The sequence below is a fragment of the Eleutherodactylus coqui genome, chromosome 8, assembly GCF_035609145.1.
Source record: "Eleutherodactylus coqui strain aEleCoq1 chromosome 8, aEleCoq1.hap1, whole genome shotgun sequence".
NCBI lineage: Eukaryota > Metazoa > Chordata > Amphibia > Anura > Eleutherodactylidae > Eleutherodactylus > Eleutherodactylus coqui.
Window position 1 is genome coordinate 18,232,087 of NC_089844.1, and position 13,429 is coordinate 18,245,515.

Sequence of the window (13,429 nt, forward strand, 5' to 3'; positions counted from 1 at the left end):
CTTTGATGAGTACTGAGAATGCGTCCCAGAAGGTGTATCGGACATAGCAGGGTGTCATTGATTCAAAGATGAATGATAACGTAGTTACATTGGCCATCAATTGGTAAAACAAACGCAGCAGTTAATAGTGTGGTTGTCAAAACTATAGACAAAGATAAGTATGGGACAAGCATATAAATACACCTCATACAAAGTGTATGATCAATAGTAATACACAATCACGGGTCCTTTTACACTTCGTTACCATATATAGCAAGTAATGACCATAAATATACATATGGGCACTAATATAATGTAGTAGACATGATAATTAGTTAGTATAAAATGTCTATTGATTTGTATAAACCAAATGTATTATGCTATTGTAATGACTTTTAACTTTGTGGCGATTAATGGCCACACAATTTCATCATGGTAGCTGCTGGACAATGGCATGGTGAAAGATGTGTGATGTAATGTTAGCTGAGTATATATAAGTTGCACAAGCAGCCTCTAAGTGTTAAAGGTCATAGTGTTATATATATACCTGTATTCAATATTGAGTGTTTTCCCAGTCCCTCCCCATCCCCCACACAGAATCTTCTTCAACAAAGAGATATCTACTTTCAGTTTCAGGTTTGGCCACATGTTATTGAGACAAAGGCTCCTACTTGAGAGAGGTGGGGAGAGGGGGAGGTGGGGAATTCTATATAACCCAGCGAATAAGAATATATATATGTTACTGATGTAATCCGTTAAACGCCCATAAAGGGCAGGTGTTATGCTTTTCAACAAAAGGGCCTGTCTGGATGTTTCTCCCAGAAGAGCCATTTTGGACATGAGACTGATACCTTGTGTTTGACCTGGTCAGTGTGCGCATACTGCTTCTACACAATTAGGAAGCTACATAATACCCTGAAGCCTGCTGGAGAAAACCATAATCCAGCTCAATAATATTATATGCATAAGGGTAAATAGACAACCCATATTAATGACAATCACAAGATGGCACAGCAGAAAAAAAAGAAAAAAAAACATTTTCCAAGGTATAGATGCCATCTTAATATTTATTTTTAACCATAGTCATAATAAATTCAAATCTGCAATTTCGGCGCACATCATACAAACTGCAGTATATGCCATCAAAAATATAAATGTCGCCAGTGTAAAAATACAAAGTACAACAGCCGAAAGGATGGATCCACTTGCAGCGGAGAAAAAAGCACATAGACCTATGAGAGAAAGACAAAAAAAGGGAGTTAAAAACAACTTAAAACACAATGACAAAATCAAATATCCTGAAGTAAGCGGCGGACCACGTTACCTGCAACCAATACAGTAGAGTTCAAAGATGGGGGGAGTAATCATACTCTAGATTCAATCCCCTAGGGGTCATTGTGTCCAACTCATGGATCCAAAATAACTGTAAAATCCTATCACCCCCTCTTGGTGATGCCGCTACGTGGTCGATGACACGGAATTTCAGTTGGCAAATGGCGTGATTCATTTCTCCGAAATGCTTCGGTATCGGTAAGCTATTGTTTTTGGTGCTAATAGTGCTCTTGTGGTTGACAATTCGTGAGCGGACCTCCATTGTGGTTTCGCCCACGTATGCCAAACCACAAGGGCATGTTATCAGATAGATTACATAGCTCGAGGGACATGAAAATCGTCCCTTAAAGGGGTTGTCTCGTGAAATCAAGTGGGGTTCAGCACTTCTGTATGGCCATATTAATGCACTTTGTAATGTACATCGTGCATTAATTATGAGCCATACAGAAGTTATTCACTTACCTGCTCCGTTGCTAGCATCCCCGTCGCCATGGATCCGTCTAAATTCGCTGTCTTCCGGCGTTTTTAGACGCGCTTGCGCAGTCCGGTCTTCTCCCTGGTGAATGGGGCCGCTCGTGCCGGAGAGCTGGTCCTCGTAGCTCCGCCCCGTCACGTGTGCCGATTCCAGCCAATCAGGAGGCTGGAATCGGCAATGGACCGCACAGAGCCCACGGTGCACCATGGGAGAAGACCCGCGGTGCATCGTGGGTGAAGATCCCGGCGGCCATCTTGGTAAAGGAAGAAAGAAGTCGCCGCAGCGCGGGGATTCGGGTAAGTAATAAACTTTTTTTTTAACCCATCCCTTGGGTTTGTCTCGCGCCGAACGGGCGGCCTATTGAATAAAAAAAAAACCCGTTTCGGCGTGAGACAACCCCTTTAATTCTATATTTATTTCCACGTAATGGATGTTGGAAGTGGTCACCCTTCAAGAGGTTGCCGCAGCAAGAACACCCAGACAGGGGAAATTGCCATTCCTTACAGGTGTAAAGGTAGGTTGTATAGAACTACTCACAGTAGGAAAGAGAGATGTAACAAGCCTATTGCCAATATTAGGGCGCCTCCTAAAAGACACCAACGGGGCTGTCTTGAATTCCGGGACATTCGTATCACTATTGGCTAGTAATTGCCAATGCTTTCTAATGATTGCAGAAACCTTTCTACTATGGCAATTCTAAGTTGAACCAAAAGGTCCCCTGTGTCCTCTTCGGGGGTTTAGGTCTCAATAAATCATCCTGCGACAATGTTCTGACTTTAGTTTCAGCTTCATGTAGGAGAGTTTTGGGATATCCCCTCTTCAAAAATTTGTCACACATGCTAGTCAGTCTAGTGTCAATGAAATGATCCTGGGTCACTGGTCTGAGCCGTAGTAACTGACTCCATAAAAGGGAGTTCTGCATAGATTCTAGATGTAGGCCATCGTAGACCAATAAACTGTTACGGTCCGTTGGCCAATATAACGATACCAGTATAGGATTCTATCCGCATAGATGGAGGGATAGACAAACTCTTCCTCAAAATAGCGCATGTATGCATTGGCATAGGTAGGGGCCATATTCGAGCCCATTGCGGTCCCCTGTCGCTGCCGGTAGTACACCCCCTCGAACACAAAATAGTTGTTAGTGAGGATGTACTCCAGCAGCGAGAGGGCAAACCGCGAACAGGCCGCTGTATAGCTGTGGATGCCGGACGCCAGACCGCATCAGCCGGGTGGATGGATCGCTGCAGCTGAGGCATAATTATCTTCCGTTTCGCACACATCCTATGGCTGATTTGTAACACATGTATTAATTGTTCACTTATGTGTTAGTATGTTCTGATTGGCTCATGTCTGCTGCCTTGTTCTATTTAGTCTGTGTATTGACATTCACTGTTTAAGCTTGATAAAGACCAGATCGCTGGTCGAAACGGCGCTGCAATATTTTTCTGCTATGGGAAAATAAACACTTTTGATTTTCTATGCACCATCTGATGCTGCCATCTTATTTCTACTGCTGAAGTTTTGGGACTGGATCCACATCCTGGCGGCTGTTGCATCATAGGTTTGTCCCCCCCTTACTGGGCTATAAGTGCTGCTGGTGTGATATACGCTTCTCCACGTTGTTACCGAATGTTTCTTTCTTCGACTCGGATATCTTCTTGTTTGGAAAAGAACTTCCTCGTTTTTTGTATTTGTTGGTTTCTTCTGCGGTTAACCCTTGAAGGGTTACAGCTCGATGAGTCTCTTTCTGAGGTATAATCATCTGTATCCCTAGTTGAAAAAGTTACTCTGTTGAATTTTTTATACTTTTGTTTTTTTTTTAAATATGGGTTTATAACCTTTTTGTATGGGATTCCTCTTCCAATTGTATATTTCTTTAGATGCAGAATCTCTCTCAGCTCTTTCAAGTTTCTTTTTCTTTACTTACAATATTGCTTCTTCTTCTTTTTTAATAAGATTATCTTTCATTCTTTTATTTATTCTTGCAAATTCCTCTTCTTTTAAGGGTGCATTCCCACGAACGTATATCGGCTCAGTTTTCACGCCGAGCCGATATACATCGACCTCATCTGCAGGGGGGGGGGGGGGGGGAGGATGGAAGAGCCAGGAGCAGGAAGTGAGCTCCCGCCCCCTCTCTGCCTCCTCTGCCCTATTTGCAATGGGGAGAGGCTGGACGGGGCGGGGCTAATTCTCGCCACTTAGCCCCACCCCATCTCGCCTCCTTTCATTGCAAATAGTGCAGAGGGGCAGAGAGGAGGCAGAGAGGGGGCGGGAGCTCAGTTCCTGCTCCTGGCTCTTCCATCCTCCCCCCCCCCCCTCAGATGAGGACGACGTATATCGGCTCGGTGTGAAAACCGAGCTGATATACATTCGTGGGAATGCAGCCTAATGCTGTAACCAGTGTATTTTCTAAGATCTGTATATTATCTCTGATTTCTTTTATTTTCATCTCTTCTGTGTCTACAATTAGTTTCATTAATTGTAATGAACAATCAGTGAGGATACTTTCCCATTTGTTTTTAAAATCCTCAGAATATTCAAAACTTGGAATCTTCTATAAACGTAGACCTCTGGGGACCATGCGCAGCTCTATGGAACGTTTGGGACTGTGCGTGTCCCACCAGATTTTAAGTTCTCTTGTTCTCTCATTACTCGTACTACTGGGTGCAGCCTGATTAAATATCTGAGCCAGTTTCACTAGCCGCTCCTCATTCTCTGAATCCATACGCCAAATAGGGGTTTTTAAAGCCCTATCAGGAGGTTCATAGAAATAACTTCTTTTGTGTCTCTATTCAAGGCTTCTTGTGGCGGGCTTATTTGCTTAGTGGGCTTGGTGGGTGATAAGTAAATAACTTTAAATAGAAATGATCTCAGCTCATATGTCCACAGAAGCCCATTCATTAGTAGATCCTGATAAGATACTCAGGTTGGAGCCCACTCCATCAGTGGTTAGATGTACAAATAGCAGAATATTGGGAACACGGACCTGCAGTGAGAAATCTTCTTTATTAAATGACATAATCCGGTGCACGGAGTCCGCGTTCAGCTCAGCAGAGCCTTGTTCACCTCGTACAAAACGTCACTACCTGCTCATTTAAATATTAAAATCAATTAAAACCGGCTGATTATTAACCCTTTATAAATTGGTGACTAATTGCTGCTTTGTTCCCTTTAAAGCAGCAGTATTAATTCACTATGTAATTAATAGAAATATGCCAGAGAATAGAATATAATACAATTATTGGTAAATGATAAACCGTAGGATGGCATTGGGGCAAATCGCTTTAAACATGGACAAAATCTGGAAAAGTCGGTAGATCGGCATAGCAACTAAACGTAGAATAGTGCAAACCACCGTTTTCCCCAGAGCCATGGATGGATGTGAAAGCTGGACTGCGAGGGAAGCCAATAGAAGGAGGATTGATGCGTTTGAGCTGTGCTGCTGGCGAAAGCTGCTGTGTATACCCCGGATGGCGAGAGTAATAAATATAGGGGGGGGAGAGAATCATATCAGACCCGATATATCACTGGAGGGCGGGATGGCCAGACTCAGACTCATGGATTTTGGTCTTAAAATGCAAGCAGAGTCGCTAGAAAAATTTATAATGCTTGGACAGATCAGCGGCAAAAGACCCGACGCCAAAGAACATGATGGCCGATACTGTCAGAGCTGATACTGGCCTGGATATTACACAACTGAAAGAAGCAGTGCAAAACTAAACAACAAGAAGGGAGCTCGCCTTCAGGGTCGCCGAGAGCCGTGAACGACTAAATGGCTAACAACAACAATAATATCAGTTCTGGTCACTAGGTGTCGCTATATTTCCATTTCTTTGCATAGATGGACAATGTAACAATTCTGTATCAGTTCCATCGGTGATATACTCCGTATCAGCCAGATGGAGGCGGAACTAAACTCACATACTGGATACAATTCTTGTGGAAGCTAAATAAAATAGCCCTCTACCACATAAAATACTTAAACTGATGAAGGAGAAGTAAAAGATAATAAATATATATTTCATAAAAAAGCAACAGCAAGGACAATTTTTGGACTGCTAGACATCTTTACGCAGAGAAGAGATTTCACCCATTACCAGAGTCTGAGAGGGACACATTATTAGGATGTGAGAAGTTGGAGGGTCGTATCGATGAATTGTCCCCTACCGGCCATTCTGACCAGACTGTTAGGAGGTGTTGGGACCAGTGAATGGGGGCACACAAGGTGACCGGGGGGCTCAGGACCCCCTTGTAAGGAGAATTTATGTGTTTATCAAAGAGAAGATGATCCCAGATCTCGTGCAGAAGTCTGGGACCCAGGAGAAATACAAATCACACCAGCCTGTGCGGTATCAGATGATTTCTAATTTATTCTAAGGTGTTCGAAGCTTATGTACCATAAATGACATCATAGCAAAAGTACATACCTCCAAGATTAATAAGAATACATGATAGGCTAAAACAAAAATTATTAACATAAGTTACACCTTTTGAGGTGTTACTATAACATACAATGAGACCGTTATGTATTCAGTGCAAAGGAATGCAATGGAGGCAGTCTGGAGATTCTTATCTTGTCTGTCTACCCCATAATGGTATAGAAAAGGTTTCGTTTAACCCCTTCACTACTTATACTAGCAGCAGGCTATATCTTTCTAGTCTACAATCCAATAAAAGAACAATTAACTGATACATTGATCTACAATTTTCTTAACACCCCTATAGACCACCAGTAGAGATGAGCGTCTGACCAGACTGTTAGGAGGTGTTGGGACCAGTGGATGTATGAGGGCACACAAGGTGACCGGGCTCAAGACCCCCTACAGACCACCAGTAGAGAGGAGCGTCTGACCAGACTGTTAGGAGGTGTTGGGACCAGTGGATGAGGGCACACAAGGTGACCGTGCTCAGGACGCCCCCTACAGACCACCAGTAGAGAGGAATGTCTGACCAAACTGTTAGGAGGTGTTGGGACCAGCGGGTGTGGGAGGGTACACAAGGTGACCGGGCTCAGAGCCCCCGACAGACCACCAGTAGAGAGGAATGTCTGACCAGACTGTTAGGAGGTGCGAGGGCACAAAAGGTGACCGGGCTCAGGACGCCCCCTACAGACCACCAGGAGAGGGGACCATCTGACCAGACTGTTAGAAGGTGTTGGGAGCAGTGGATCTGTGAGGGCACACAAGGTGACCGGGCTCACGATGCTCCCTACAGATCACCAGTATGGAGGAGCATCTGACCAGACTGTTAGGGGGTGTTGGGACCAGTGGATGGGGCACACAAGGTGATCGGGCTCAGGACCCCCAACAGACCACCAGTAGAGAGGAGCATCTGACCAGACTGTTAGGAGGTGTTGAGACCAGTGGAGATGTGAGGGCACAAAAGGTGACCGGGCTCAGGACCCCCGACAGACCACCAGTAGAGAGCAGCATCTGACCAGAGTGTTAGGACCAGTGGATGAGGACACACAAGGTGACCGGGTTCAGGACCCCCCAACAGACCACTAGTAGAGAGGACCGTCTGACCAGACTGTTAGGAGGTGTTGGGACCAGTGGATATGTGAGGGTACACAAGGTGATTGGGCTCAGGACGCTCCCTACAGACCACCAGGAGAGAGGACCATCTGACCAGACTGTTAGGAGGTGTTGAGAGCAGTGGATCTGTGAGGGCAAACAATCTGTGAGGGCAAACAAGGTGACAGGGCTCAAGACACCCCCTACAGTCCACCAGTAGGAAGGAGCATCTGACCAGACTGTTAGGGGGTGTTGGGACCAGTGGATGGGGCACACAAGGTGACCGGGCTCAGGACCCCCTACAAACCACCAGTAGAGAGGAGTGTCTGACCAAACTGTGAGGAGGTGTTGGGACCAGTGGATGAAGACACACAAGGTGACCGGGCTCAGGACCCTCCAACAGACCACCAGTAGAGAAGAGCATCTGACCAGACTGTTAGGAGGTGTAGGGACTAGTGGATGTGTGAGAGCACAGAAGGTGACCGGGCTCAGGACCCCCTACAGACCACCAGTAGAGAGGACCGTCTGACCAGACTGTTAGGAGGTGTTGGGAGCAGTGGATCTGTTAGGGCACACAAGGTGACTGGGCTCAGGACGCCCCCTACAGACCACCAGTAGAGAGGAGCATCTGATCAGACTGTTAGGGGGTGTTGGGACCAGTGGATGGGGCACACAAGGTGACCAGGCTCAGGACCCCCCAACAGACCACCAGTAGAGAGGAGCATCTGACCAGACTGTTAGGGGGTGTTGGGACCAGTGGATGTGTGAGGACACACAAGGTGACCGGGTTCAGGACACCCCCTACAGACCACCAGTAGAGAGGAACATCTGACCAGACTGTTAGGAGGTGTAGGGACCAGTGGACGGGGGCACACAAGGTGACCGGGCTCAGGACCACCCTACAGGAAGGAGCTCTGACCACAGGAAGAGAAATATGATGTCATAGGCATCACAGAAACTTGGTGGGATGATACACATGATTGGAATACAAGGCTTGAAGGATACAACTTATTTATAAGAAACAGACCTAATAAAAGGGGAGGAGGTGTTGGATTGTATGTTAGGAGAACATTCATCTCCACAGAGATTCAAGCTTCAGACCATGAGAGTTCTCTAGAAACAGTTTGGGTAAGAATACAAGGAGAGAACAACAGAAAGGACACCATTGTGGGCATTTACTACAGGCCGCCTGGACAAGCAGAAGATATGGAGGAACTCTTTCTACCTCAGATGGCCAAGCTCTCAAACAAGCCAAACCTAATGATCATGGGAGATTTTACCGATCCAGACAATTGTTGGGAATCTCTCTCAGGTAAAAGTAATGGATCTATCAGATTCTTATCTGCTCTTGCTGACAACATTATCTTCCAAAAGGTTGAAGAGAAAACAAGGGGATCTGCTATCTTGGACCTAATTCTTGCCAACGGGGAGCGGGGGGGGGGGGGGGGGGAGGTTGTGAGAGTAAGGGTGGCTGGGACCTTAGGAGGCAGTGAGCATGATATCCTTGGATGTTGGATAAAAAGGGGAGGAAGACCTGAGAAGACTCAGACCTCAAGGTTGGATTTCAGAAAGGCTGATTTCAATGAACTCCGAAAGAGGAGAGGAAGAGTCCAATGGCTGGATGTACTTAAAGGGGTTGTCCCGCGCCGAAACGGGTTTTTTTTTTTTTCAATAGCCCCCTCGTTCGGCGCCAGACAAACCCGATGCAGGGGTTAAAAATAAAAACCGGAGAGTGCTTACCTGAATCCCCGCGCTCCGGTGACTTCTTACTTACCTGGTGAAGATGGCCGCCGGGATCTTCTCCCTCGGTGGACCGCAGCTCTTCTGTGCAGTCCATTGCCGATTCCAGCCTCCTGATTGGCTGGAATCGGCACGTGACGGGGCGGAGCTACGAGGAGCCGCTCTCCGGCACGAGCGGCCCCATTGAGAAAAGCAGAAGACCGGACTGCGCAAGCGTGTCTAATCGGGCGATTAGACGCTGAAAATTAGACGGCACCATGGAGACGGGGACGCCAGCAACGGAACAGGTAAGTGAATAACTTCTGTATGGCTCATAATTAATGCACGATGTACATTACAAAGTGCATTAATATGGCAATACAGAAGTGTATAGACCCACTTGCTTTCGCGGGACAACCCCTTTAAGGACAGAAATGTCCAAGAAGGTTGGGAAATATTGCAAAATGAGATTCTCAAAGCACAATTGTTAATCCCTAAAAGAAGGAATTATGGGAAGCATTTAACCCCTTCCCGCTCCAGGACGTACCGGTACGTCCTGGGAGCCTGGTACTTCCCGCAACAGGACGTATCGTTGTTACCGTACCGACCCGCAGAAAAAATTTTGTGTGTCATTTATGCTGCATGATTAACGCTGTAAAAAAAAAGAAAAAGAAATCTATGGCAGAATTGATGCGTTTTCTCTCCCTGTTATCTTAAAAAAAAATAAAAAATTTTTACGATATTGTCTATGTACCCAAAAGTGGCACCGATAAAAACTACAGCTCGCCACGCAAAAAACAAGCCCTTATACGGCCGCGTCCACGGAAAAATAAAAAAGTTATGGCCTTTGAAAAATGGAGATGGAAAAATACCAAAAAATCGCTTGGTCCTCAACGCCAAAATAGGCCATGTCATTAAGGGGTTAAAGAGACCAGGATGGATGAACACAGAACTTGTACACATGTTAAAAAGGAAGAAAAATGTGTTTATCAAATGGAAAGAGGGGGAAATATCTGAAGAAGAATATAATGGGGTCTGCAGAAACTGTAGGGCAAGTATCAGAGAAGCTAATTACATTTCTAAAAAAATGAACCCCGGAGGCCGATGAGGAGAGCGTGAGATGCGCTGCGCATCGCCGCAATATGCGGGTCCACAGGGCTGTAAAAGGCTGCACAGCATCTTGCCACACGCTCGTATGCGCACGGCCTTATTAACACAGTCTGCAGAAACTGTAGGGCAATTGTCAAAAGAGCTAAAGCTAATAATGAATTGAGGCTTGCAACAGAAGCCAAAAGCAATAAAAAAGGATCTGGAGGTATGTCAAAAGCAAAAGAAAAGTCAAAGATGCTATTGGATGCTTACAAGATGAAAATGGGGAATTTGTTAAGAATGATGCTGAGAAGGCTGAACTTTTGAATTCCTACTTTTGTATCTGTTTTCTCTCCGAAAGTAGATGAAACATCAACTGATCTTCCCTGTGCTATTGAGAGAATAAAAGAATGCAGAGAGATGGTGAGGGAACACTTAGCTAACTTAAATTAATTCAAGTCTCAAGGTTCAGATGAATTACATCCTAGGATACTAAAGGAAGCAGCGGAGGTAATTGCTGAACCACTCGCCATAATCTTTGAAAATTCCTGAAAAACAGAAGTCCCAGAAGATTCGAGAAGGGCAAATGGTGTCCCTATCTTCAAAAAAGGGAATAAGGTGGACCCAGGAAATTACAGGCCTGTGAGCCTGACTTCTAATCCGGGAAAGATCTTTGAACAAATTATTAAACAGCATGCATGCAAGTACTTAGATAAGACTGGAGTAATTAACCAGAGCCAGCATGGGTTTGTAACAAGCAAGTCATGCCAGACGAATCTAATTTCCTTCTATGACAGAATCACCGACTGAGTTGATCAGGGGAATGCGGTGGATATAGTATATCTTGACTTTAGTAAATCATTTGACAAAGTATCTCACACCATACTTATTGAAAAAATGACCAAATATGGGATTGACAAGGCAAGTGCACATGTAAAACGCTCCCCGGCTGCTCCATCCTCCATGCTGGCCGCACTGTGAGCGATCCAGCCATACTCGCTCCTGTAACAGGACATAATCGAGCTTCACTGGGACATGTCTTCTCCCTACCTTTCTTCTGATTTTCTACTTCTATTCCATTTTATCACTATTTTTAAACCTATACGTTTTTCTATGCTCTGTAGCATGTCTTGCCCCAGCAATTACTGAAGAAGAGGTTTTTCCTCAAAGCGCCTTTTGTTCTGCTGGTTTTACTCCTCATATAATAAAATCTTCAGATCTTACCATCATCACCATTTTTTGGAGTTGTTGCGTCTTGAGACATTTTTCTTTCACTCCCACCTTGAATAGGTGTGGGCATTCCCAAGTGTTCCCTGAGGGAACGCCACTTCATCATCAATGTACCTACCGCTATCCCAGGACTTTTGGCACATCGGGTATATTGGCTTTTTCTTTTTATAATATCCTTGCAAAATAATTTAGTAATTTTCAGGGTTTTTTAAATTACGGATTCTTTATAAAGAGCTAGTCTGTTAACAAAAATACCTTTACACCGGGAGGCATACTAACCTGCATGTTGGTAATTTGTGGTTGGGTTTGTCTACAACCTGCTTGAACTAATGAAATGGAAAAAGAGGAGGTCTGAACCCCCTACAGACACTTGTGTAAAGCTTCCGCTACAATCCCTCATTTTAGAACAGGCTTATTATTTTATATGTATCTGGACTCTCTGTAAAAACAATCCACCCCTAGATGAAGTTGTCGTTTTGCTGTAAGACTCGGCATGTAGTTCCATCTCAGGCAGACCTGTAAATGATGGGAGTTGTGGTGATTAGATGAACGGTCTTGTCACTTGAGACCCTAAAAGTGTTTCCCCCCTTGGCCTATAAGTGGCTCTCGGAGGCTCCTTGTGTGTAGTGGCCTCTTCTTCAGCTTGTGTAGAGTGTATTTGTCATCTGATTTAACCCTTTTAGTGGCACGCCCAGAATATCTCCAGGGCTTGTTACACTGACCATGCAGTTAAACCCTAGAAGATTTTCGTGGACAGCTCTAGTGCTGAAATGCTGTCCAGGACACGCAGTTATTGTGCCACTGTACATGTTTGCCACTTCGAATTACCTCTGGAAAATCTCCGGGGCTTGCTGCGCTGACATGGTGATAATAAACCTGCCACTGAAGGTGTTAAGGCGTCTGGTTGCAAATTCTGCAGTCTGCAGGTCCAATATGTTTCTGGCCTAGATGAGTCTTCCCATCGATCGCTGCAGATCTCAGGTCTACAGTCAGTCAATTGCTATAATAGAAATAGGAGATTCTTCGTTTTTATGAAACTCAGCGTAATGGCGAGACCCACCACACTGCAAGCAGACCCTCATATTATATGTATGTTGGCTGAACAGATAACTCGGATCCTGAATATTTCTATGGCTTCTAGGAGGAGGTAATCTCTATCCTGGACCGGGGAGTCACCGGATCTTGTGTATCTGCAGTTTTCCACAGTGTTTGATATTGAGCTGCATAACAGGTTAGTCTATAAGATAAGATGCTTGGTCTGGGGAGAATGTGTGTAAGGGGGCAAGTAACTGGTCAGTGATAGAATGCAGAGGGGGGTTATAAATGGTCCATACTCTGATTGGGTTACCATTACTAGTGGGGTACCACAGAGGGCGGTACTAGAGGGGTCACTGTTACGAGTGGGATATTGCAGGGGGCAGTATTGGAGGGGTTACTAATGGGATACCACAGGTGTCAGTATATGAGTGTTGACCATTAGTATTGGTATTGGTTCAGAAGAATAAGTGCAACCGCAGCACACGCCAGAGTTATAAAAAGATGATACTCCGGTTTCCACAAAGAAAATATCTGTTGCAGAGGTAACAAGGAGAAATTTGCAAGAGCCCAGTATGGTCGGGATCCAAGACCAAAATCAGCTGAAGACATAAAGTGACCCGGCAGCAACTGACGGCTTTTTTTGCAAAATTTAGAAATAACTTTTATTCCTGTCTTGCTTTTATGGAGGAATAAAAGTTATTTCTTAATTTTTCAAAAAAAGCCATCAGTTGCTGCCTGGTCACTTTATGTCTTCACCATTAGTATTGGAGTACACAGGGCAGTATTAGATGGGTCAGCGTTACTAGTGCGATAGTGCTGGGGCAGTACTAGAAAAGGTCACCATTGCTAGTGGGGTACCACAGGTGCCAGTATTGGAGGGATCACCATTACTAGTAGGGTGCACAGGGCAGTATTGGACGTGTCACTGTTACTAGTGGGGTACCACATGGGGGCAGTATTAGAAGTGTCACCATTACTAATGGGTTATGCAGGGCAGTATTGGACGGGTCACTTACTAGTGGGTTACCACAGCTGTCAGTATTGAAGGGGT